The following is a 7,645-nucleotide window of genomic DNA, read 5'->3' as shown; positions in this document are numbered from 1 at the left end:
TTGTTACCATTAGCGTAACTAGCAATTTATCCTGGGGTGGGCCTGGGGAAGCCTGGGGTTGAGCCCAGGGGGGCCTAGGACTTTTGTTTTTTTTAAATGAAAAATAATTTAAAAAGCACATATTTTGAATAAAACCTTTACATGAATTTCTCTATCAATAAATTGCATAGACTTGGTTATCAAACCGTGTTCCCGTAGATTACTTAAATACCTGCAAATTTTCTAAAAAAATAAAAATTAACACATTTTTTGAACACAACAAAATAATATTAACTAAACAAAACTAGAAAACGTCATTTTTCTCGTAGCCTTTGAGAAGCCGTGCCTTTTTACTACGAAATAATCCTGTAATACTGCCGTGTTTACAACTCTTTATTTGACGGATTGAAAAAGTTAAGATCTTGTTTGTTAATGTTTGTAAATAGCGAGTCAAAGCAGGGGCGGATACAGGAATTTATTTTAGGAGGGGGGCAAACAAAAAGTAATGTACAATTAACAATATGCTTTTTAGGGCACCATTTTTAACCCAAAAGCCTAATATTTAACCCAATTATTATAGATTTTAGAGTGGGGCCGGGCTCCATGAGCCCCCCTCTGTATTCGCCACTGAGTCAAAGCATATTTCATTTCATTACAAAAAGTACATTTCAAAAATAAAGCAAAATATGGTGTTTTTTTTATTTAGCTGGAAAATAACTTTAATTTTTAATATCACTCATGAACCTAAAAGGTATTTTTCTTTAATACAGCAGAATTTTGTATGATTCTTGCATTTGTATGTTACGAGAAAGAAATAATTAAGCTACAATACCGGGTATATGACATAAATTGACGATTGATTGACGTATTTAATTGTTTTCGGTCACTTCCGGTTTCACCGGAAATGACTACAACTTTTGATTTTTAAATGGCACCCTCGGTATTTTTTTACTTTATTCGATAGAAAATGACACTCTGAATCGAATGACATATGATATGTCAACTTTTGACATTTTGGTATATGGTTTATATGAAATTAAACCATGCGGTTCATAACGACAATTTGACTCAAAATACCATGTGTGTGGTATCAAATTATTCGTAAAAAAATGCTTTTTCCAAATATGCTAATGAGCCACCCTCGTTCTATTTGAAAAAATTGAGATATGATTCAAAATACGATTTGGGCATCTTTTAACCAGCCAGGATCAGACACTAAAAACATTAGACGATAAAATCTATTTTTCCAGGGCCCCTTGATTAAAAATTAGTGTTTTTAACACAGCCATGGCACACTACATTGAAATTTAAAATAGAAGTTGTTTTTGAGTGACTGTCAAAAATTGACATATGATATGTCATTCGATTCAGAGTGTCATTTTCTATCGAATAAAGTAAAAAAAATGTCGAGGGTGCCATTTAAAAATCAAAAGTTGTGGTCATTTCCGGTGAAACCGGAAGTGACCGAACACAATTGAATACGTCAATCAATCCCAATTTATGTCATATACTAACGTACCAAATCTCGTTGTTTTATCTGAAAAAATTAAAAAGTTATAGGGGTGAGCCACTTTTGAGACGCACCCGGTATAAGGATAATATAATGTAATACGATAAAATTTTGTTATATTTATATTGGTATACAAAAACCTATATTATAAAAAACTTTCTGCTTTAAAAAAACCTTGAACGTGGAAAAAAAACTACTTGGACACCGGAACCTATTCTGGTTCCGGGGCAGGAAAACAAGCTGATTTGTACAAAAACCGGTACCAAAATCGGTATTCCGTAACTGGTACAAAAACTAGTATGCGGGTTTTGTAAAATACGATATCGGTATATTTTAAAATTGCCGGTATACCAGAGGACCGAACATGCCTAATCTCGGCTTATTTTCATTTCTTAAAGCGCCCTTAGGATGTAGAATGACCGAATGACCGTGACCTTACAGATTTATTGTGTGTTCCCCTTTCTTGAGTTATAACTCATCATACAGTCCCAGGACTTTGACAAAAGTCAATATTTGAGACGGTTCCACAGAGGCCAGCTCTCCATTTTCGACATCAGCCGTACTAACGTTTATAGCACGAGCGGTTGTCATTTCGGCGTACTCAGTGATAAGGCGTTTTGGTGTTTCCCCATTTTCGCCACAGCTTCAATCTACTGAGGTGTTCGGTGAGAAAACAGTGTCCTGTTAGAAACCCCGTGACAATCCGAAGTTTGTTTTTACTTAAATCCAACTCGTGTAATTGCGGAGAAGGCTGTGGGGGACTCTAGACGTTTCTAAAACAACTGTTGTAAAGTAAAGTAAATATTTGAAGTTAACGTCTCCTTTTTGCTGCCAGGTCTAATCTGGACGGGGCCTACTTAGTTTACGAGGAATCCGAACCGCGGTCCTCGGCCATATCATGGTCAATGGCCTACCGACAAGCCCCCCCCCATAGTTGCGCCGCTGATTGAGCTGTTATACTATATAAAGATTAAACTAAGGATTAAACAAAGGATGTGATTGAGCTGCTGAACTAGGGTTTCTATACCTCCGAATTTACCCGGACATGTCCGGATTCTTAAAGTGTCCGGGGCGATCCGGCCAGGATTTAGAAAAGCGTCCGGGAAACCTGACTGCAAAACAATTTAACTTAGTAAAATATTTTACAATTATAGTTGAATTAATTTCTCAGTTACTTTGTTGAATATTTTAGTATCTACGATTACAGCTCTACTACGTTATTATTACGCCCTACTACGTTACATCTCTATTAATATTAACCGACGCATGTGCCTATCGAAAGTATTCTATACTTTGGCGCTTAAATTTTTCGCTTTTGGTGCACTCCTGGAAAGTGAATGTTTTTTTTGTTTATACTTTGTTGGTTCTGGGGCTATTATTTGCGTCATATAAAAGTTCATAAATAAATTTATAGTTTTTTTGCGACGCGACGTCCGGAATTTGTCAGGATTTCTGAGATCACTTGTCCGGAATTTCAAAAAGCCTTCATGGAAACCCTATGTTAAACTAAACATTTATGTGTAAAGAACTAAATAATTTTTTTGGTTAAATATATTTGTATTAAATCGAGATCTTTTAAAGATTCTGCACGATGAAATTCATTCAAGATTTTGAATCAATTTGTTTACAACCAATGATCTTTGTTACAATATCATACCCAGATTGTACCTGAAAAATAAAATTAAATCTGTAATTTTATTCGCAAGAGAGACAGCCTCATGTTGATTTTGTGTTTGCGTCAAATTTGGAATTTGTGGATATATCATAAAACGCATCAAAGATTTCAGGAAGAAAATATCTTAATGATTTTAAAGCTTCTACGCGACTTTCTCCCCTTACCTATGTATATCAGACAGAGGTTTTAAAGTGATACTCCTAATGTGTTGAGGTAAACATGGGTAGCTGAAAGCAGAAAGACATAAATTTGATGAATAATTAACAAGAAAATAAAACTTCACTTGTGACTGTTGCAGCATCATTAACTGACTAAAGGCTTAAGGCATGGATTTTACGACCTAAGAACAAGTCATTAAAAGTTTCGTATGTGCCTCTGCCGCTGATTTTACTGATATCAAATTTTCTTTGAGTTCAGTTTCGATTTGCCGTCCCTCACGTTTTGCCGCCCCAGTGCTTTGAAACCGCTGTACCTGTGGTAAGCTAGGCTAAGCTGTAGATTAGTAAATATATATATTTTCGGTTTAAAACGTTCTACGTCTTCCGATGCCATCTCTTCATGCCTGTTTGTCTCTCCCTGCACCGTCTCCGAGACCTCTTTCTTCCATAAACTTGTCAATCCCTTTCTGCCAACTTCTTCTCAGTCTACTCGGTTTTCTTCTTCCTGCAGGTTTCCAGTTTATGATTTGCTTTGGGATTCTTATTTCTGCCATTCTTTGAACGTGTCCGTACCACATAGGGTTGCCTGGTCCGTACCATAGGGTTGCCTGTTCTTTATCTCGTCCACTATTGTATGGTTAACTTCCATAATCTTTCTTATGTGTTCATTAGTTATTTGTTCGAGTCTTCATTTACCTGCTGCTCTCCTCCAAAAATCCATCTCTATAGATTCGAGCAGTCGTTTTGTCGTTTCCTTAATTGGCCATACTTTACAGCTGTATGTTGTTATACTCTTGATGATGGTATTATATATTAATGTTTTGTTCCTGTTGTGTATGCTTCTGTCCCACAGTATCCTATGATTGTGACTACAATATCCTATTGACTGTGATAGCATTCCGTCCAAGTTGGTTTCGTTCTTTAATTGCTGTATCCAACAGCCCATCATTTGTGATTTCCATACCCAAGTATTTCTATTTTGTGCAGCACTTTATTGTTCCCCTTCTTCTAGTATTAGGTCTTGTTTTTCTCCTCTGACACATATATTCTGTTTTGTTAGTATTGACCTCGAGACCCCATTTCTGATATTCTCCTATAAGCTTACGTGTCATATAATTTATGTCATGTTAATCTTGTGCTATGAGCACCTGATCGTCCGCGAAGCACAGTGTGTAGAGCATGTTATCCCCTATGGGTACTCCCATATTACTACACTTTTGCTTAAATAATATATAATAATATAAGATTAGTAAATACAATTTGTTTTTAAATCAGTGTAAGCATAAAATAGTCTGACATGGTATTTTTTCATCTTGACTTACTTTGTACCATTTCTATCTGTACATCATTGTCCTGAGTATAGAATGTTCGCAGCAGTAATCTCTGCCACGCGAACAAAGCCTCCCAATTTAGAAGCGAGTCTAATTCATGCCGCAGGAAGTGAAGAATGAAGATAGCGGCGAGATAGGACTCTTGATTAACGTGCTATGTATGCATCGGCGTGCGTGATTCACAATGCGATCCGCGTCGATCGGCCGCCACATCTGCCTCTTTTCCCACGATCGGGACACACGTGCAGGATAGGCTGAGGCGGGCGCAGCGCCAGGGACCGTCTCGTGCAAGGCGCTCGTCGTTTTCTCGGGCGGCAGCAGGCCTACGACCGAATCGCCCGACCGTAATACCTTGCCTACTATAGACAGTGTTCCCAACTCCCAAAAATTTATCTCCCTAAATATCTAAAAGGCTCACATTATAAACACCCAAAATACTGTATATGCACAAAAATTGTATATACGTAAAATGTGTTTGTAGTTTGTTCAAATGAACGAATCGTAAGAGTCGATTCATTATGAGAAATGAATCGCGTGATTGGATTCACAAAAAAGAATCGCAATAACCAGAGTCTCATACCGTAATTTTTAAAGCAGACTGTTAACTGATACCAAAGATAATTCTACTACGAAACTATAATATTTTTTGCTGATACCATAATTTGTTATACCGTGCTTTGGAATTCCAAAGCTTTATATAAAATATACAATTTATAAAAAATATAAATATACAATTCTTTCAAAGCACGGTTTGGGAAAGGATTGATAATTATCAATTCTTCAGTACTCACTTATATAGAATGAGTCTTAAATAAAAAAACGATTATGAGGTTTTTTTCGCGAAAAAAACTTGAAAATTTGAAATTTTTTGAATTTTTTTTTAGTTTTTAGTTAAAAAACACAATTTCTTGGTATTATGGCAACATAGGAAGTAGATTAAATTTATAAGAAAGAAAACACAGAAAAAAATCCATGGTTCTCAAAATTTAAACAAAAAATAATTTTTTTATTGAAAATTTTCAAAATAAAATAACTCGGTTATTTTGAACTTATTTGAAAAACTGTAAAGGCAAAATATGTTTCTTGTATCGAGATCTACCAGCCCTGAAAATATTTGCACTTATTTAAGACTCACCCTGTATAATCAGTAATCGCTTAATGCGAAGACGACTTAAATGTAATTAAACTTTTTATTTTTACTAAAATAAAAATGGCGGCTGATGTAATGCCTGACTTAGGGTTCAAACCTGGGATCTTCAGGTTGATGGATGGTATAGCTATACGCTATACTCTACGCTATCTGGTTCCCAGTTACAAAGTTATATGTATTGTGGATTAGTGATGTAAAAATTCTAAGTTATCGTTACAAACAGTTACTTTACGAGGACTCGAAGTAACGCTTACTATTTGAACTTAGGACTCGTTACTAAGCTAATTCGTTACTTTTGCGCCGGCAGTAATCGTAATCCCTGGAAATGCACGAACCGAGGACTCGAAACTCGGTACTGAAATAGTCCTTACTTCGACGTAGGTCTAGTTGTTTATGTACATATTAACCAATATGTTTATGTTTAAAGTGTTGACTTGACGCCGGCCGGTGTTTTGGATGGCAAATGTGTGATATTTTTATTACAATTATTATGATTGGCTCATGCCGACCCGGAGGCGGTCTGTCCCTTTGCCGTTTATTGTTGCTTTTTATTTATAGGATAGAATTGTTTATTTAAATTAACATGTCTTAGATATTAATTAAAAATGGATTCACGTTAGTCACAAAAAATGTTAACATCTGAAAAAGCAGAGCAAATATTTTTCTTCTTCAAAAGAGAATAGATATTTCGCCACTTACACTCGAAGAAAATCTACAAAACAAAAATAGTAATTTTTAGTAAACACTGCTTCGTTAATCCAAAGGACTTTTTTGAAGAGATGAATCCGCCACAGAAGAATATACATTTTTTAATATTTTTACATTTTAACAAGAATATATACATTTTTTTAATTTTTACTCTTTAATGTTTGCCTATTTATTAATGTAATACAAAGAGAGAGAGAGAGAGAGAGAGAGAGAATTTAAAAAAAATACTTTATATTTATTACACACTTATTTTTTTTGTTTGATTTGTTTTCTTTTATTTTTAATTTTATTAATAGTACATAATTTTGTTTAACATATCATTATAAAAATATTATACATATTATTAAAAACATATTATTCAGTACTTGAATAACGAGTATTGAAATTATCGTATTAAGAAAGATTATTACACTAGAAGAAAGTAGAAACCCCTTATAGATTAAACCGAGCATGCAACGAAGATCGCCGTGCACAATTAGTAACGAAGTTCCACGTCAAGCCCAAGTCTTCCAACCTGTACACAAAACAACGATTATAAAGTAACGATACTAAGTACAAAAGTAACGAGTAACTAAAGTAACTAAAGTAACGAGTCCAAAGTAACGAGTCCTATTACCAAAAGTAACTAGTAGTTACGAGTCCATAAAAGTAGCTAAAGTTTACATCACTATTGTGGATACATATTTTTGGTATGTTGGTGTGCAAAGTACATATATTTTAATTTGTATATGTTGTAACATAGATGGTAACTGAAAGCTGATTCTTAATAGAATCTCTAAATACTTACATGTTGCCAAATCGATCCTTCATTTAGTTAAGTACTTATTCAGGCGGTCCAGAAGTCCGTGTTAAATTTAAGCATCTTTAAGTTCCTAAAGACACGGTGAAAGTCATTGGTAGGGGGGTTCAGTAACCTTCAATATTCAGGGAGCCATGCCGGCCTTGTCCTGGTGGGGCTACCCATGCCGTTAAGGTCCCAAAATAACGAACTTGAAGCTAAGAAAAGTTCAAAACTTGCAGTGTCTGACACATTGAGGGCGGCTGTGACAAAACCTGGAAGGCGGCAGCTGGCTTTTTAAACCCAGCATTCAGACAGACTGAAACGACTTTGTGTTGGATTTGCACAGTGCTGTA

The sequence above is a fragment of the Sitophilus oryzae genome, unplaced genomic scaffold, assembly GCF_002938485.1.
Source record: "Sitophilus oryzae breed Bouriz unplaced genomic scaffold, Soryzae_2.0 scaffold_578_pilon_pilon, whole genome shotgun sequence".
In the NCBI taxonomy this organism is placed as follows: Eukaryota; Metazoa; Arthropoda; class Insecta; order Coleoptera; family Curculionidae; genus Sitophilus; species Sitophilus oryzae.
This window is presented reverse-complemented; position numbering follows the sequence as displayed.